Here is a 20,559-nt window from a genome sequence, read left to right as displayed (position 1 = left end):
TACAAGCAATAGCAATCAAAGGAGAAGAAGTAAAAAGAAAATTCCCTCATTATATTTTAGATTTTTTTTCTCTCTGAAGTTTGTACAATAAGGACAATAACACATTAGAAGGGAAAAGATTGCATAAAATCCTACTAATGCTGCAGTTTGATTACATTTGGAGGAGGGCTGTTGCCTGCACCACTTCAACATTTGAGATTCTATATTTAGCTAATTGCATTTCCTGCGAGGACAACCTCACTGGCTCTTTTTTTCTTCTGGACCTACTTTAAAATGAAAGGAAGAAAAGTTAAATATTGATCCATGGATAAGTAAGGAGAAGGAGGTGAGCTGGGCTGATAAAGAGGTTCTTGAATACACATGCACAAGGCATTTTCCCTTTACAAACATTCATGCGAGGATCTCAGATCACTTTGGGGTGGGCAGGGGAGGGCAAACAAATGCAACTTTGCAGAGCTTTGCATTAACCAAATGCTTATTTAAGATTATGGGAGCCTTTCCATGGGCTTTGATGAGGTCAAGACAGATGGAAGGTCAGTACCATTATCCTCCTTATTTAGTTTGGCCATCAAGGCTGCTCTGCCTGGGGAGAGACTTTGTATTACCCCCCCAAGGGAGCTCCCGTTCCTAGACTACCTGGTGCTTCAGGTGTAGCCCTTAATGGAGCTGGTTTGTACTGTTGGCAGTGAAATAGTCCCCATCTTCTGGATGAAGTTTAGTCACACTTTTTAATTAAAAAGGAGAGTTGCATTTGGGTGGCTGAAACATTTGCAAAAGCCTGTTAATATGGCATGATATATGCAAATTGCACAATGAATTCCACTACATATGCACCTTTCATATCATATTTAGGGAAATCATAATGTATTAGTGAGACATTCCTGAAGCACCACCTATATTAGCTGCATTTCCAAGAGCTGGAGAATTTCATTTATCATCTCTTTAAAATTTTAGAAGCACTGCTGGGAATGCTAATGTCCAAGAAGTCATTCAGGAAATTCCACCAGTAGATTCGATTGAATCTGTACATGGGGAGTATGTCCTTCAAAGGTGAATTTTACCCTTGTGCAGCCAGCCAGCAAGTTGCTACTTTACATCACTCACGTCTCTCTCAGGACTGCAATGTTTTGTGAAAGCAATATGAACATGGATGGATTTTACTCTAAGTGTACCTAGCCATTGGAGAAATCTAGCTGCAGGGAACACTTACATGAGCCCTGAAGGGCTGCAAAAGGGAAGAGTTATGTGCACGAATTCAACATCTATAAAATGGCAATAATACTTTTTTCTCCCACTGTTTGTTTTGTAAAGCTTTTTGTTGTTGAACTCCTGATGGGCGGAACACCTACTACCAGTGCTATTGCAGAAGGGGAGTATTTGCTCAATCTTAGCCCAAGTTCATATGTGCTATTGTAATACAAATCGTGCTACCTACCTGATGACTGTCTTTGGTATTGTTGCAATGCAAGCAGCGCTAACTAATGATGACTGTAAGATGCAGAAATTCTTCCGCTGGGAATCCAGATGACAGTCCTTCGCTACAATCACTTGGAAGTTGCACACTGGGTGTATCTATGGGGAAGAGAGTGTGGGTGGAGGAGAAATTGAGGCTTAGCTCATCTCTCCAATGAGACTTCACATTAGCAAATTGCAATATTTCAGCACTGAGACTTGTCACTTGCAGTTTGAAGGCTACATAGAAAATAACTCCCTCCCCCCAAAAGAGGGCATGAGAACATTACTGAATTTGCACAGAGATTAAGGTCTGTTTATTCAATGTGCTATAGAGATGAAGGATTATACAATGCTTTCACATTTTACAGAAATATTGAAACCTTGGTCATTGTTTTTCTCATGAATTTCTGATCATGAAAGAATGAAGGAAAAAAAAAAAGGCAAAAGAAAGATGGCAGTGATGAAGTTTCAGTATGAAATAGAGCTATATTCTCCCCTTTCCCTCCAGGCAGGCCTTTTGCCTGATCATCTCAGGGCATAAAAGAAAGGAAAGTAATCTCAGTGTCAGGTTTTAACAATTTTGTTCCTCATTTTTATTTAAGTAATAAAACATTCCCAGCACAGATCAATCAGCAATTTGTTGGCTAGGATCCAGAAAAAGTGCACAATCCATTCTTAAATGTCTGATGTTAAGGTGCTTTTCATGCATATATACACAAAATCAAGAGTAAATAAGACAAATGAACATTTATTTGTAATGAAACATAGGATGTAGCATTCTGCGCTGTCTGGGAGCACTAGTAGCAGTGTGTGTACAGTTGGAATTAGCACGATACTTTATCCAAAGTTATCATTGGTATCAGGAGTGTCAAGAGATCTATTTAGAGGAACCGGAGAATTAGGTTATTTCAAGCACAAGGCACAAGAAAAGGTTTGTGCTTAAAGCAGTGACATCTAGGGTTCAGGATTTCATTTTCCAGGTTTCTCCAGGTCCGTGCAGGTCCCAGTTTGGCCTTTGTGTATTTCACAGCATCAGCATTCCTGTATCCTTGCTTATTCAGGAGCTGTGAATCTCCTGTCTTTTTTGACTATAAATTATATGAGAAGATTATCTTCCTTGGTGTAGGCACAGCACCTGGCACAACAGAGGTTTCCATTGTGGATAAGATACAACTCTAATTCAATAGTAATTTTGGGGGAAAAAGTTTATCAAGAAAAAAATGTTTAGAATATCAGAGTGTAGCGTATACTAAGGCATAATCAGATGTGATCTTTACTGCAATAAAAAGCAGATTAGAAATCGAGATCCACAAAGTATTGCAATTACTTTAACTGTCAGAAATATTGGCAGGACTGCGATGGTATTTGCTTCTGTAAAAACTGGTGAACCTTTATAAAAATCCATAACCTCTCTTTGACTAATTTGTAATCTTAAGAGAATAAGTGGTGGAGTTTGGTTCTTGGAACTCCGCTGATACAACAGCAAGGCAGGCTGCGGTCCTGCACCCCTTGGAAGTGAGAGAGGCTGAAAGAATTCATGGATTTTGAATTTGTGCATCTTAAATTCTTGGGTTTTATGAGAGCTTGTTATGAACATCTTATTAGCTGTTCTGTTTGGTGGAGAATTTCAGGCAGTTATTTCTGGATTTGTTTTGTGATTTAAGAAGGCATCTGATCTCAGCTGTGAGATACCTAGGGCTGATGAACGCACCTACTCTTTCAGTGTTAAATTACCCATAAAGAAGTGGCACCTTAGTTCCTGCTTGAATCTTTCAGCTGTATTAGTCAAGAATAGTTGTGCCTTTACCTGAGAGGGAAAAACCTTCCTAATGTCACTCCAAATGTGCTTACGCCATCATCCAAAAACTCTAAACACCTCTTTTTTTAGTAAGCGAAATAAACATCTGAGAATTTCCAAATGTACAGATGTTTTCAGATGGCCGTAGAGATCTCTACAGTCATTGTGTTTCCATGACTTGGAAATGTTGACAGTCACTCACACTTTCGGACAGCAGATTTTCTAGATGCTGTAAATGTTCCAGAACAGCAGCCCCAGCCAGCTGGATCAGCAGTGATCTGAAAGGGAAGAGCAGAGGTGGGGCCAGGGCACACTGGGCTGGGTTAGAAGAACGATGAGGAGATTGCGAATGGCTTGTGCATCCTGATATCTATCATATTTTGGATGAACTCTTTAGAAGCTCTCAGGGAAGAGTGACACGCCTCAAGTGGAAAAAGCTCAAAGAATAGGTCTCAAGGGTTTTCTCTCCCATATTTGCTGCACAAAAAGGGTAAAGCAAAACGGTCTGAACCAATCTACAAATGTGATTAATATGCTGAGCCACATGGCTGAACCAAATTACATCCCAATACAGGATAAGAGTCTGCAGGGTTATAAACAAGAATTTCCATGGCTTCATCTCTCCAGCTGTTAAAGAAAACACTTGACATTTAGCAGAATGCACTTGATTCTCGATAGAAAATGGAATTATTGCTTCTTCCTAGCAACTGCCCACGAGGCACCTTTCACTCGGTGTTCTCCTGCCAGATGCGCTCTCTAGGCCCAAGTCAAATCCTCTCCTGGGGAAGTTCTCTGAACAAACAATCTTAAATGATTATAAATACGTACCTAAAGACCTTCTAATTGTTATCTCGTTAGCTGCAATTTTTCAGAAAGGAGAATGTTTTCGTGGAAAAGCCTCACTCGCCTTTAAAGCAATTTGCACAAAGTCACCATGATAATTCAGCAGAAAGCCAGGGCTTGGATCCAGGTGTCCAGGTTACGTGGGCCAGCTCCTCGGCGGGTTGCAGGTAGGCAGGGGTCTGCTGCAGAAAATGGATGTGACCCAGTGAACACCGGTATCTGTCACTTTAGGAAACAAAATGGTATTCTTTACTACACATTGGCAACCTTTCCCCTTTCTTTTCTTATATTTATGTGAAATCTTCTTTGGCACGAGCTCTGCATCTGGTCACTGAGATGCTCAGCCTATAAAAGATGTGCTCTCACCACTGCCTTATTTCGTAATCTCATCTTTTATTTGTATCATAATTACTAAATATGATTCCAGGGGAAAAAAAGCATGAAAATGTGGTTCTGGGGGGCTTACTTAGCAATTGACCCTTTTTTACCATGCTAAGACTCACATTCAATGGCATTGCTAGGCAACAGAGCAGACATTTCCTTTCCGGCCCTAAGTGGATACCAGGATTAATACACGATCAGTCAAGATACACATTTATTCACCTTCCCTCACAACAGTAATAGGATTTTTCTGGCCCCGCTTTAATTCAGTAGATGAGGCTGACACTGAATTAAAGCTGCTTATGCAGGTTCGCAGTGAGGAGGTGAGATCTCAGGGAAGGGAGAGGGTGATGGGAACGCACACCCAACCGCGCATCAGTCAACAAAACCAGAGGATTAGAAACCCTGGCGGAGGAAAAAATGCCATTTAATAAGATTTGAAAAATCCACTTCAAACTATTCAACTTCAGTGAGTTTGCTTGCCCTCACTACCCGAAATTTTGGTGCAAGGAGTTGGAGCAGTGGCTCGGTGCTGACTTTTTAGGTACTGCTCTCTGGGGACCGGCAGTGGCAGGACAGCGTGGACCCATTCTGCACGCAGTGGCTCTGCACTCCTCCAAGAAATTGCTTTCCTTGTTGTCCCTATTGCTTGTGGTTAAGTTGAGGGCTAACAGCTTTTCCCCTTTTATGATATCCTCTTTGCACTGCACTTTTCTGAAGTTTCCAAGTGGGAACTGCTTTTAAGGGCAGGAAAACTGCCCTTGTGGTTCTTCTGTCTGCCAGCGCCTTCGGATGTGGTCTCCAGGAGGGCCATGAAGGATGTCCCCAAAGGGACGGCATGGCTGGTCCAATGCAACCCTCCTTTTGTAGCACTTCCCTGGCACCAGCAGATGAGCTAACAACCAGATTAAATTTTTAAGTGGGGAAAGGTCTATTAATCTATTATTAATTAATATTCCATATGCCACCTTGGAGGCAAAGTGGGTCTTTTTGAAGCCATCTGGTTCCTCACTGCACTGGAGGAAAGCTTTTGTGTGCTGTGTGCTCCTGAATACGGTCTGGAAAATGGAGCTGTGATGTGTGCATGCTCCAGATGTCTGGCTGTCTCTGCGCCCACAGAAGAAGGAAGCAGACAGCTGGATTGCAGCATCCGTCTCATTAGAGAGTAAAGACAGTTGTCTAAGGTCACGTTTGCCCAAACTGTTTACAGGAACTAAAAGTCAAGTGCTGCATTCTGCTCTGTTCTGTGGGATGTGAAATTGGACAGTGTCTCTGCCACTGCTGTCCCCACAGGTATCTTGTCTCCCCTCTTGGGGACAGGACAGTGCTCAGGAGGAAGCACAGGCCAGCATGAATTTCTCGTTGTTAATTTGGAGAGTAACTTCATATACGGGGTTTGAAAGAAAAAAAGAGGTTAAGGTATAACATGGGATATTGTAGTATGCATGGATTAATCAGTCATGAAATAAATAGGATATGAATTTACTGCTGTGACATGGAGCACTCCTTTAGCTCAGGAAGCAGAAGCCCATGGCGTTAGAGCATCCTACTTTGCATTGTTACATCTCCATCAATAACTCAAAACTTCAGAGGGAAAACAATAAATTAAAAAAAGAATGCATGTATTGTGTTTGATTGGAAGAGCAGTGTAGCTGGAAATAATCATGCCAAGTGCTAACACCACAACCTAGGTGGGGGGGGAGAAGGCTCAAAGAAACATCAGCATATCCTGGTTACTTTGGGAGACAGACGCAGGGTGAAGGAGCCCACAACTTCTGTACAGACCGAATCCTGCCTTGTTTGCATGCGCCTTCCATAGCTGGCTCTGTGCACTGGCTGCTGAATTTTCGAACAGAGAGATTTCACCCAAGGCACTGCCTTCCCCTAAATCAACAGGCCAGACTGCGGCGGAATTGTAAAGGCAGCATCAGTGAAAGCCATATTGCTCCGAGTGGGATTTGCATAAACTGTGCACTAAAAAAACCCTAATATTTAAAGTGCTACAACAAAGTAGAAAGAAAATACTTTCAAGCTGTATGACAACCTTATGAATATGCAAATCAGGAGCCGGAGACAATCTACTGGTTTACAGTAAATATTGAGGCATAACTGTGGAGCATTAAGTGGCAGATTTAGGTCCATATTCCTTCCCTTTTATTTATTTATTTATTTCAGAACAACACTTAGAGACCAATTTTATTGTAATGCGCCGAATCTGTTGAGTATTCCAGTCAGCTGATAGCATTTTTAAATCATACTTATTTTGGCATTTCTTATTGAAAGCAATAGAAGAACAACCAGTGGTGATAAATTTGTTTGCGGAAAGCAGCCTTGCTTGTCATTGGTGTACACTGCTGTAACTAGGGCAAAATTACGCTATAAATTTCCAAATTTATTGCCCTTTTTTTTCCCCCCCACTGGCAGTGACCAGTTATTCATACCCTACGTGCAGAGGTGTCCCGTGTTCTGGTGTTCTCTCAAGAGCAAAGTGCTGCAAACTGTTGCTGAGCATCAGGAAGGGGATGGGGGGGACCCCTCTGGGGAAGCGATGCCTGCAGCGAGCTCTGCAGAGCCCCGGCTCCTGTCCCCGTGCCTGCCCAGACCCAAACCTGAGTGCTGCCAGCATGGCTGGGCAAGCAGCACCGCCACAAAGGGTGTCACTGTGCTGGATGTTGTCCTGGTTCCACTTCTGTAAAATCCTCGAGGCTGACACGTGGCACAGATGAACCGAGGAGCTTCTCACCCAGTCCTAAAACAGAGCCCTGCTCAACAGCTGAAGATAAGCAATCTCCAAATCACCCTCTTGCTGTTGGGGTATCCCATTTAAACTTCTGATTTGGGCAATCTGGCTGCTTCCTAATGATACATTTATCAAGAAGATGAATGTTGTTGTATGTTTTTTTCACTCCTCTGCTGTGCATCAGTCATTTCCCTGAAGCACAGCTACGCAAATGGGAAGTTTCAGCCCCGAGTTTGGCACACGAAGTGCACATGTTACCAGCAAATTTGATTTACCCCGGTACTGTAAGATTACAAGCTTTATCTTTCCTTCTTTCTATAAATTTTAAGCATGGGTAACACCACTGAATTAATTAGGTTACTTTCATTCCACCGAAGCTAGTCTTTTTAATGCATGTCTGGAGTATGCAGTTTAGTTGCTGTTACACCTCTCTATTTGCCTTCCAAGTGAGAAAATGAAAGCAAAAAATGGTGTGTGCTTTAAGTTGTAATCTCTAGGAATTTGTTGCATATGAGGCAATAAATGACTGCTGCGATTGACTAAATGCCACAGCACTGCAGTTTATTTTAATTATGCTACAAAGGAATGAATATTATTGTTGTTATAGAAGCACATCCCAGGGAAAGAAGAAAAGATAATTGTGTCCCTGCATCTCCTTGAGACAGATCAGTAGCATTATATTCCCTATCACTGAGATTCTCAGAGCAGCAGAATCCAGAAAGAAAACATGATGAGGACCCAATTCAGGGAGCCTGTGCAGAAATAAAACAAAACAAATCTCATTACTTCCCTCTTCTGGAGCTGTGGCTGGTTCAGGTTTCATTCACCAGTGTCTGCAGGTGGGAATATTGGAAAACCTGCTGGGCTTAGGTTTGGTGGTCTGATGGTTTGGTTTTCATTTTGTTTTTTCCCCAGTAGGCTTAGCCAGGAGGAGACTGGATGAGAGATCTGGCTGAGGATTTATAGTACGTTGTGAGGGCATTATTTTTTTTCTATAAGTCAGGCAGAAATCTTTGCTGTAGCATTCAGCTTCTATCCGTTTGCTAACCATCAACAATTAAAGGTCTTGACTTGTTTCCCTAATGTACCATGTCTGTATCAAAGTATTTTAAAGGTTTTCTTAAAAAAAGATTGTAAAATGTTTTCATTTTTTGTATGGTCTCCCCTCGGAGCTTGGAATGTTACGCTTGGATCAGGTTTTCAGGATCTTCTCTGCCACCACAGGGACACGAAATGCTGTTTCCCTTCAGAATGAAGACGGAACATTTCGAGCAAAACTCACTTAGAAGACTATTAATGGAAATCATTGACAGAAATAGGAAAAGCCTGAGGTAAAAAAGCAAAATAGTACTTTAGCCATTAAAACAGCAGTTTAAGTTGATGGAAAGAAACTATTAAAGTATCCACAAGCTGAAATGATGAAAGAAAGAAGGAAGGAAGGAAGCATGGAGCCAGCTGCATCAGCTCTTTGTGCATTCCGTTAAGGGTATAACAAAATAGTTCAGGTGACAGCTGGAAGTAACTCTGAATCTGCAGGGATTTTACGGTCCTAAGTTGTGTAGGTATTTAAAAAGTTTTATCTGTTAGCCACAGAACAGACCCGGTTTCAGTTAATGTTGGGAAAGAAAAGAAGACAGGAAGCTGGAGGAAAGGAAAGCTCTTCAAATTTATCAATTAAAATCGACGGCTTCCGAGTGCCAGTTGTTGAGCAGTGCAGTTCTCAGCTCGTCCCTGCCGTGTGTTCTTGATCTCCTTTGATTTCCCTTGGCTTACTGGATGCACAGGTATTGCTCAGGCTACCAAAGCCTAGCACACTCTGAGCTGTTTACTGCGTCTTTCACAATATTTTCCTATATAAATGATCTCACCCAGAAATAAAATATGTTACATCAAATCCCTCTGTGGGCTTACACCGAAATCCTCTGGTCGAAAGGGAAATGCATACGGTACCCAGACTCGCCTGCCGGTCTCTGAAAAAGATGCGAGACAGCACCAGTAAGTCAGTGAGATTTCCAGCCCGAGGAACAAAGAAGCTTGTTAGAATGAAAGAGCCAGCTGCAGGATTTTGTGTCCCTTGCTTCAGCTCAGGTGTATTTTGTTTGGAAGTGGCATGGTGTGGTTGGACTAACATTGTCACACAGCGAATCTGGGTCTCATTCATGCCTCCAGTGCACACAGAAATGAAGGGATGGAAAAACAAATGTGCTATTTCCCAGAATAGAAAGACAGAGGTGATTTCCTCTGAATATTTTCATTAGGATTAATACAGCAACCTGCAGGATCCATAGAAATAACTGCAACCAGCAAGCTTACGTTTAAAACCAAACCAACCGAACAAAAACAGCGCACAACTTCCTCCAAACTCCCAGCTGAAATCTCACCTGATAATAACTTCTCTCTCAGTCTGTAAGAAGTGGGTGGGATAGAAATTGATGAGATTCTGAAGTTTTAGTAAGTTCCCCGACCTGCTGCCTCCAGCCCTGAGGCCGTGCCTGCCCAGAGGGCACAAATGGGCGCTGCACCAAGTCAGTGGAGACGAGTTCCTGTGCTGCCCCTCAGCTTACATTAAGCAAATATTTTCGAAGGACCTGAGTGAAAGGCTACTGAGGTAAGAGGAGTCTCTCCTCGTATTTCAGAGATTTTACATCAGCATCCTTGTGCAGATGCCAGGCAGCCCTGACATGACAAGTCGTGCACTTCTAACGTATTGCCAACATCTGGCTCAGCTCATGCCGTGGAATTTTGCCAGCAGAGCACAGGCAGCTCCTTAGACCCGTGGGGTGGAAAAAAAATAAAATTAATCTTTGCCACATGGCCCAGAAGGCTTGGACACAATCACATTTTGCAGCAATTTTAAAAAATTATATACAAATAATGAGATTTCGTACAGGACTATGTTTGGCTTACATGTCCTGAATGTCATCTGCACAAATTATTGTCAGCTGAAGAGGTGTAAGTAAACCCAGGTACAAGTTTGTGTGGGCTGGAAATAGTGAAGGTAGACGTTTATTTCAGAGAAAAACTTTTAAAGTTAAGTGGAAAAGCAAAGGAACAACGAGAGTTGACGGAGGCCCGTGGTGTGCTGGGCTGCAGCTCCGGCAGGACAGCGGCTGGCAGTTCGGCCAGGACTGAGCTCAGAAGAGCATCAGGATGGGAATGAACCCTGTATGCCTTCCTCAGTGCTGTCTTTACAGAGGCATCATGACATATTCCCTACTTGCCCTTTTCTCTTTCTTCTTAAAATCAAGGTTGTGGCCTATAGGAGACATTTCTATCCATCCTAAAGCCACCAGCAGTGCAGAACAGACCCATAATGGGGATAACATATGGAAAAGGAAGACTGGCATTGAAGACCCCTGGGGAATGGCAGTCAAAATCTCCACGTTGCATAGCATTTATATGACAGCCTATAAAATAGAAATTTACGGGATAGACTATTGTAACAGAACTGGAGCCTTTACAAAGTATCTTAAAATGCTGCTTATAACAGAATCCGAACCCGCACGTCCCAGGGAAGATAATTATTTAAGTAAATTATCCAAGCCTTTGAACTGAAGGTTGAGTCTGTGGGTGATTTACAGCTCTCCAACAATAGCTGGTGACTCCACTTTCATCTAAACCAAAGTAAAGTAAATAAATAAATAAATAAATAATCATCTTCTTGTCTTCTTCTAAGCGTTAATGCAGTCATCGCTTGCAAAAGAAAAAAGCTCTTCAGTCAGGTTAAAAAAAATGAAAGACTTCAGCTCATCTTTAGCTTCTATTTTTTGATATATGGCAGTCCAAACAGACACATGCCACGTATACATAACTCAGACTCTCAAGGATTCTTTTGAGTTGATTTCTAAAGCTTTTCTGGTACCTTTTCAATGAGTTTTAAATACTGGGTAAAATTATGATCCAGAAAACAGATTGTCAAGACTTGTACTGTGTGTGATAGCAAAAGCATACAATGCTTGTGATATCCCAAACTTTGTTTATTCTGGGGTGCAGATGGTGGGAAAGAATAGCATGCTTAATAGCTGAGGGAATATAATAAGAACAATAATTTCTCATTTCTATTACATTCATCACCATGGTGTCCAGGCACACTTCTGTGGCATTTGAGAAGTAAATAATCCTCCTTTAGTTTCTCAAGTAGTTGTATTTTCCTTGAACTGATCTGAGTCAGGAATGAAGGGATGTGGGACATCATACAGAAACATTTAGAGAACAATGATTTCCTACCAATATTCTTGATTAGCTTTTAGGGAGGGCTTTGTACCAGGTTACTGCTGGGAAAGTAAAAACCAGTCAAGCCACCGAGAATATCAGACAAGGTGAATTATCAGAGATATTGCAAATTCTTCAACAGAAGAAATCAAAGAAGGCAAAGATTTTTCAAATGAGCTGAAAAGAGGAGGAGGATGTCAAGAGACCTAATAAAGGAAGAGTCACATCAATAATATGAGTGAAAACTGGAAATCAGACTGCAATCAAATGAATGGATAGGGGTTGTTGGGCCATTAGCCCATACTTATAATGCATATCCTTTATTATATGAATTTATGCCATAGTATGGACACATTTTCTTAGAAATACTCTCATTTTTCCCCCCATGATACTTGTGTATGAAGAGAATACTTGTGTATGTCTCCGAAGCCACTATACTTTCAGATCACATCCCACATAAAAATTCCTTCTCTTATAATACCTTCAAAATACTTGCATTGCAATTTAGATTACCTGCATGTTAAGACTATTGCTTATAAACACAGCTCTCTGATTCTGATCTTTTGTTCCCCTCAATTACGTGCTGCATCTAGCCAGAGTCTTTTATCCTCTATTTATTCTGCCAGCTCTTCAGCTCAAGGATAATTTTTTCACCTCGTGTTTTCATACAGTGCCTAACAGCTATTCGTGTGAGGCCACAGTCATCGGGTGGAAATCTGCATGGGGTGGAGGTGGCTGCACCATGTGGAAATCCCAGCTCAGATGGGAGGGATGCAAAGAGCTGGGTAGGACGAACACTGAAAGGAGAGGAGGTAATTTTTGTTGTCGTTCATACTACTGTCATCCCTTCTGGCTGCTGTTAGAGAGGTGATGGTTAGGAAAGCGATCCGAAAGCCACAAAATGGACATAGGCTTCCTTAAGCCAAGTGAACCAATTTATTCCCCAGCTGATTTCCCTTCATGTGAAAAACGAGGCGCTCCCACAATCATGTTGTACTGAAGCCACAGCTCAAGGTACACCGAAGCAGTCATTTTCTCTGCCTTGATCTGGAGCATTCAATTGATCTCCATCTTGTTAAGAACAAAATCGTAATTAAAGAAGAAGGGGAGGGGGCTTAGTGCACAAGGCCATATCCTGCATCCAGATGAGTAATTAGGGTGCCCTAAATACAGTGGTTTCCCTTTATCGCTGCAAGATGATGAACTTTCATCAGGCGTATCCAAACAGAGCACTGCAGAGCTTTAGCATTAAAACTGTCACTACCAACTCAAGGTATTTCTAACAGTCACATCAAAGGCAAAAGCTCCCACAGTGAGATCAGGAGCTGCACAGTCCGCAGCCTGGCTTTGTTACTGCACTGTTGTACAAAAACCCTCTCATTAAAGTTGCATTACAAGAAAGCAACAATAAAAGATTTCATCATCCCTCTCCGAGTCCGACCCTCCCCCAACAGGGGAAAAAATAAAAATACAACAAAAACAACTAGAATTAAGCACCGAGAGCAACAGATGTTCTCAGAAATGAGTGTGTATTCAGAGATAATGTGTGAACAGCAGGATACAGCAGAATTAACGTCAAGGTGTGAAAAAGAAGGCTCAGGATAGGGAGACTCGCACTAGGTGTAGGTATATATCTGTACGTGTCTGTATGTGCACGTAGTGCAATGGCTCCATCACTATCACTTGGGAGAAGCCATTCACTTGAGGTAGTCATTCTAGAAATAAGATCACCTCCATTTTGTGCATTTCTGCAGAAAATGCTATAAATGCAGCCAGAGGCAAGGCAGCGTGCTGACAGCTTGCTTTGTTGGTCCTCCTCACCATTAATGAACTTAGATGATACATTGCCCCGTTCCCCTTGAATATCAAGACCTAAGTGGATACATGGCCTTTGCAAACTGACCTAGAGGATCCAAATCTAGCCCCTGCTGAGCAGATAACAAGACCACAGAAGTTTTGTCCTCTGCTGAAAGTGAGAAAAAAAAAACAAACAAACATATATTTAAATTATTTTCATAATGGTGAGCTGAAGGAGACTGCCTTTTTGAACTCTAAAATGAGTCAACAGATTAAAAGATAAAACATTTCTATTTAAATCTTTACCTGAATTATCACCTTGAAATTTTTAGATTTATATATCTTGTTTTTGCCATCAAATGCATAATACTAGAATCAAAGGTAGTAAAACCATTGATCTACACTAAGACAATATTAATATTACCATATAGCTTTTATAATTAATTTGCTGCCAGATGAAAGGGAAACACTAGGTCCTTTTAGTGCTGGTGATTAAAGCAAAAGTAAACCTTTGAAAGCCAGATTTGCATGTACAACATGTTGCGCTGGTTCCAGCAGATGACTTGGAAATTGTTAGTACATTTAGAGTCACATTGCAGAGCTTGGAAAAAAAGTCTTAGTGAATTTTAGGGGGAAAATCTGATCTCTGCTAGAATATTGGGAAGTCTAATAGTGTAAAGCTTGCTAGACTGATATTCTATCTTAATTTGGTTGTATATTTTCTTGCAGGTTAGGTTTTTAGCAAACAGTAGTACCCATATTAGCAGATATGTATATATAAGACCTAGGAAAGAAGGGAGAAGCTGATTGATCCTGTAAAGATTTTGTGTATTTTTAGCAGGCAATCTATCCTGGCTTGGTTTTGCAGCTTGTCTGTATATTCACTCAAATAACTGGATAGCCAAGCTGAGACAAGCTTGATAATTTGAGTTATCACAGTTTCCCCCATCACCTGCCGTCTGAGCACTGTCACAGGTGCTTAAACTTAGATCAGGGGATATCAAGTGAGGCGCCTCTGTTTAACTATCACTTGTGGAGGTGATGAAGCCAAATGCTTTGCTTTATGCCATGTCAGAACGAGCTGTCATTCCTGTTTTCAAGTTATGCTTTTCTAGAAATAGCATAAAGTACTTGAAAACAATTCGATTTCAGGTTGAAAATTGGAAGGAAGATGCCTGCCTCTGTTCTGTGCTTTTTCTCTGTGTTCCTCACACATCCTTATGCCGTGTGATAAAAGAATAAGGATGTAAGCTCCAGTAACCTTTCTTATAACAAGTCCTGTGAGGTGCCCACATGTGTATCTGGGATGTCTGTGCACTGTATCTCTTAAAATCGACTTAACAACTGTGTTTTCATGGACTTCAGGGACTATGGATCCAGGCAGTCGTTTCATTGCAGCTTTCTGTCTCCGAGCCTTGCAAAGCTCAGCACAGCATAAAGAAACGATGCCCTTTATGTGCACTGCACACTGGTTGTGAACTGAAGAAACCTCCTGCTATGGGAGCCAATGTGGTTTTCCTTCTGTTCCCCAAATGCTTCATGCTGGATCAAGTATAGTCAGTGATCCTGCAAATGGCATAAAGCTGTCCTAAAAAGTACAGAGCTGGCATAAGCTCCGTATCATGTACTGCGGTATTTGGAAAATCAGCCACAACTGATCCAAATAATAGCAGCATTGGGTTAATCTGACAGAGAATTCATTCAGCGTTAACGACCATGGAGCCATGGTCGGAATGATTTTGTGCGACTTTGTACAAACCATTTAGCTGCGCCACGAAATGATTATAAAGGCTTTCCTGATTCCCAGGTGCAGTTTGAGGCTTAATTAATTAATGCCTGCAAAGCACTTTAAGATTTTAGATGAAAGGTATCACAGAAGAGCAAATAGCATCATAAGTGAAATATTTTGAAGAAAAAACTTTGAGGAGTGATTGAAGTTTACTTGTAGCTGGAGTATTCAGCTTCTGCTAGGTGAGGACAGATGTATTCCCTACAGATGTTTGTGGTTGTATTGATGTGATGCTGTGGTTTGCATGTTTAGAAGCTATCTTGTCTCTCTGCCTTTCTAGAAATAAGTGAGAAGCATGGTATGGGCTCAAAACATAATTTGACATAATACTAAAATACACTCACAAAGGAATTTTCCTTCCAGCGCTGAATTTTCTTAGTGATTATAAATTAGTCAAGTTATTTACATCTTTCACTCTCACTTCACTTAATGATAGTCAAATAATAATAATAAAAAAATCCTGCAAACTGTTTTCCCTAGTGTTAGATTTTCTTTGCATAAAGATGCCCTAAAGGCCAGCTCTTTATACTCAGTCTACAGCCCTGATAAACAGAGAAAGGACAGAGGGGAAGAAAATATCTGGTACTTTATCCTGGGCTTTGATTTCCAAAAGGCAAATCATGTATGTTATCTTCATGTAGCTATATCCCGTACACTGACAGTTCTTCTGGTGGTTCTGTAGTTGTTTCAGTGAAGTGATATCCTGGGGCTGGAGACGGGCAGCTTTACCTCTTCGAATGTCCCCTATCAAGATTAAAAGCCAAACTAGGGTAGCAATTTCCTTATCCTTCCAAGTTGTCAGGACCAAAGTGATTTCTGCTGAATTGCCATGTCCCTTTCATCCTTGTGTAGTTTATCTAATCTATTTGTTTACAAGAAAGCAACAGCTCTTAGAGGTGAGTGTACAAAACTAAGAAAAATAACAATACACTTTAAAATGGGTCTGTAAGTACTAATTATTAAGCTTTATTAATATTTGAACCCAGTGTGAATTTCTGAGCCATTATGAAATACTAAGTTTCAAACTGACTTAGTTTTCCATCATGAACAATTCCAACACCATTTTCAAGTGACTTAGAACCAATAGCAAGAGCTGCTTCTTGTTAGAAATCCTTTGATTGCCCCTGTGTCCAAGCCTGGGTGTCATTTTATTCCCTTCCATGGATCTGAAAGTGTCTTGCCACACAATTGCTATTCATTCTGCAACGGGATAAAAAGTGCCTTGAGTACCTCTGTTCCTTATGAGCAAAGAGCGCGTTATGATCTACTTGGATGAAAAACATTATAAAATGTAATGTTACCATTACTACATTCCATATAAATACACTTCTAAGCCTGGTTATAAATCTTCCATTCCTCTGGCTGTAGCTAACATTTAAGAGACATATTTGTAGTGTTTTCCATTCAGGTTTCCTTTAACAGCACCAAGGGGTTTCATAAGATTAAGTGGAAAATAATTATAACATCACCAATATTTTAAAAATCTTGTTACACTTTTTCTTTTCTTTGGGTAAGTGATTTACGGAACAATAATTAAATGTCAGGAAATGAATCACAGATGAGATACCGACATTTGATAGTGTTTTGTAAACAGACTAAATGAGTCCAGAGAGAGGTAGAAACTATTGATGTTTCCATAAAAAAATCTCCACAGAGCCTCTGAAAGGAGAATATGTTATTGAATGTAAATACAGGAACCTGATCAAGGAGGACTGTAATCTATTAGGGAAAGGAAGTGCTTTTGATTCCTGCTAATTTAAAAGTGAAGCTCGGGAGACCAATTCCCACCAGCTGTCATCACTTATAAAATGAGAGAGTTACCCCTTTTTTCTCCTTGTTTTTGCTCCCTACAAATTTTAAGAATTGAGCAGTTGAGAGGTTTGAAGACTTCCACTCCTCCACAGCGATCTACGTGAAAACCAACATGTCCCAGTCCAGTGTCAACAGGATGACAGGTGGGAGGGGAAGCTGGGAAGGTTTAAGAATTGCTGATGGTTTTTTAGAAGTATATTACGCCCATGTACATTGTAAGTACTTAAATGCCAGTGTGTTGTTAGCTTTCCTTTTTTAAAAACTATTATCAGGAAGATGGAACTAAATGGCTTCTTAGGGTCCTGGCGTCCTGCCTGTAAAGTTAAAATGGAAGTGAAAAGAAAGGCAACTGGTAGAAAGACAATCAGAAGCTCTAACATTTAACTATAGTAATTCAATAGCTGGCTAAGGCTAGAGTTAGGTAAAGGGTGAGTAATGATACCTTGATCACAATAAAGGGGGAAAATATGCTTTGCCATATGAAAAAAAGACCGAAAAATCTACATAAAGCTGTAATACAGAGAAACACACACATAAACATGGTAAAGTAATAAAGAGAAAAAAATAGGAGGAGGGAAACAAGAAACATAGTAAAATTGCTATAAGTAGGTCAATGTTGAAAAACAGTTAAGTAAAATGACACGTTAAAATATATAATATAATCAAATCTTGAAAATACAACATAAATGATGTAATGGAGAGAATACTGTTGAAGAAAATAAAACCATGAGGACAATAAATATAAAATAATAGAAATAGTAAAGGAAGTACAATGACAGATTTAATAAAATAATAAAAAGGGATAAATCTCATTGCCTGAATTATTGTTTTACTGTAAATTAGTTTAGCAAGTAGGTTTTGTCATGATGTATTTTTTCTATTCCTGCATCTGTACTATAGACTCTGCAGTGAAAGGCAATGTTTAATCAGTAAGCAAACAGGTGCTATTAAAAACATTCCCTGAGAAAAATAAAATAGAAAAATGTGAGTTAAGTCACTGTTTTAGCAAATAGCTTCAAAGGCATTAAGGCAAAACTGTGAGGAGTGTTTATTGAGTGTATTGGCACAGTTGTAGACAGATGAGGCTTAATTAAATGTAAGAGCGAACTGCAAAGCCTTCCCTGGATCAAGCCATGGAAGGTAAGAGGATCGTGCACCCCCAGAAACCTCTGGCATAGCCACAGAGTTCTCCTGAATTCACAGGTCTAGGCACACAACCCAAACAAAGTATATAATTGAAGCACGGATGCTGAATTAAATCATTTATCCTGTGTGCTTTAGCTAATGTGAAAAAAAGAAGACCCTTATCTTTCCACAACCAGTTGTCTTTCTGTCTGTTTAGGTGTACGCCCTCAGCTAGGATGTTTAAATGGTGCTGTTAAATGAGTAAATTAGTATATAATGCTACTTTTGATCCAAGGAATGCTTTTTTTTCAAGTTTATAAAATGCTTAAATTAATAAGGCTTACTCAGAGCTGTGATGAAAGTGACTTGGTCACACATCTTAAGCCCACTGAAATGGGGAGCAACGTTCTCTGCCTCCAGAATATTTCAAACACAGCGATGAATTGTGGCAGGTGCCTACATCCTTGCACTTTTTCAATCACAAACCAAGTTGAATGTGGCACTAGGTACCAGGAGATATATAAAATCAAGTATATTGCTGATAGGGATTTCTTTGTTTTCACACCACTATTTCTCCAGAATGAAATATGCAGTTGTGATAAAAACATTAAAAAAAAAAAAAAAGCAAAAAAAAAAAAGCAAAAGCTCCTTATGTGAGAGATTAGAAGTTAAAGTTGCTTTGTTTCTAATTTCCTTCTCTTCTATTTCAATACATCAAGTAAATGCAGCTGATTTTCATTCTGTCTAAACTCCAGCCTTAGATTTTTTTTGCATTAAACAGCAGAAATGTGGGTTTATGTCAAACAGTCCTTTAGTCAAGCACGAGGAACTAGGTCAGAGAGTTTCTAAAGAGGAATTTTACTCATGTAGAACATAAACATGCTTGCAGCTTCTTCTCCGTACCTTCCCAATTGACTCTAACTACAGAAAAGTTCATTTACTGTAATCAATATCACTTTACCTCATGCCTCAATGAAAAAATACCTTCTGTAGTCAATAGCAATTAAAGAGACAGACAGGGACAGAAATATTGATGGAGATGAAACCGAAGATTTATACCTGCTTACTATCTTTCCTGAATATGTAATAAAACAACTGCTAATTGTAAAATATTGTGTTAGTAAATGTTCATTGAGAAACTGCCTGGAGAGAGAATAACACTTCCAGTGGTGCTGGAGACAAAATCTGTTTTGGGGCTGTGGTTTGCTCACTTACACAGGGTGTGTGTAGAGGAACTTCAGGAGCATCAGTAGGACCATGTTAGGTACACCCAGATGGAGATGGCAACAGACTGTGTGTGTAGGGCCAAGCTGCAGGCATCGTGGAACTGCCCTTACTTCTGATCCTGTAAAAATAATAATCTGGGGGATCACCTGTCTTTTTTTTTTTTTTTTTTTTTTTTATCAGAGTGTTATCAGTGAGTGACTTGAATAATTTATGTAGAGCTGGTGTGGTTAATTGGCACCTGTGTTCTTTAAATAGAAACGCTGTGTGTCTCTCAGGCATTTTCATCTGGTTTACAGGGAAATCGTCTGGCAGCTTTCTCTGGCCTGTTCTGTTGAGGTCAGGCTGGCTGGATCATAATGGCTGTTACGGCCTTTCCAAATCTATGAACTGTGTCTTATCTCCAGTCTCCCCAGATACAAGAGGAAGGCCTTGTAACCTCTTTAGCTTATACACTCTGAGACCACTCCATGTGTGAATCAAAGCATAGGAAATAAGGATGATCAGGCAATTTACTTCTAAAGCACACTCCTCATCTGAACTAAGATGCTAACCCAAAAGCCAGTAGCATTCCAGACCTGTGAAGGGAGAACTAAAAAAAATAAAATCAAGAGCAATGAATATACTGTGTGATTTGGGTCATAAAGTACACACTGAGGGAAATTCACCTTCCTGCAAAGGTCCTGGAAGAAATCCCACGGCAGCTGTACATTGATGGGCTGGAGGCTGTGTGTGCTGGCTAAAATCCTAAACTCCTAGGCAGTTTGAAAACCTGACCATAAGGGTTTCAAGATTCTTTAGCAAAGTATGTTGCTGTAATGAGTTAATTTAACCTGTACCATGCTCCTTTCACAAAGCAGCTCCTTGCCATTTTTAGAGCATTCATTTGTATTACAGTAGCGTGTGGCATTTATCATAGCAAAGCATTTCCTTGGGCTTCCATCAAACAACTAGAAAAATGTCCTAACAACATATTAACATTGCCTCATTCTATTTATGTTTTGTGAGATGCTATGCAATATAACAAAGGCTGGCAAGACCTGTAAATACAGTAAAGAAAGTGGTTAAAAAAAAAAACAAACAGCTTGCAATTGCTTTGTGGGCTCTCAGTTACTTCATGTTGACGTGGACCTGCTATTAACTGGCTACTCAAACCAGTTAATTTATTACAACTGGAATCTAGTTTCAGTCTACTTGATTTAAAAAAAAAAAAAAAGTGAGGATCTGCTTGTTTAATGGTGCATAAACCCTTCCCCCTAACTTGATATTAGACAATAAATTCGACATGAAAATTTTATTTAAGTGCTTTAAAAAGCAGAACTTGGTGTCATGTATTTATTATCCTCTCTCTAGCTGCTTTTATTAGAATTACCAGTTTGTGAT

This window comes from Anas platyrhynchos, chromosome 23 (genome assembly GCF_047663525.1).
Source record: "Anas platyrhynchos isolate ZD024472 breed Pekin duck chromosome 23, IASCAAS_PekinDuck_T2T, whole genome shotgun sequence".
In the NCBI taxonomy this organism is placed as follows: Eukaryota; Metazoa; Chordata; class Aves; order Anseriformes; family Anatidae; genus Anas; species Anas platyrhynchos.
The sequence above is the reverse complement of the archived record's forward strand: the minus strand, read 5'-3'. Positions refer to the sequence as shown.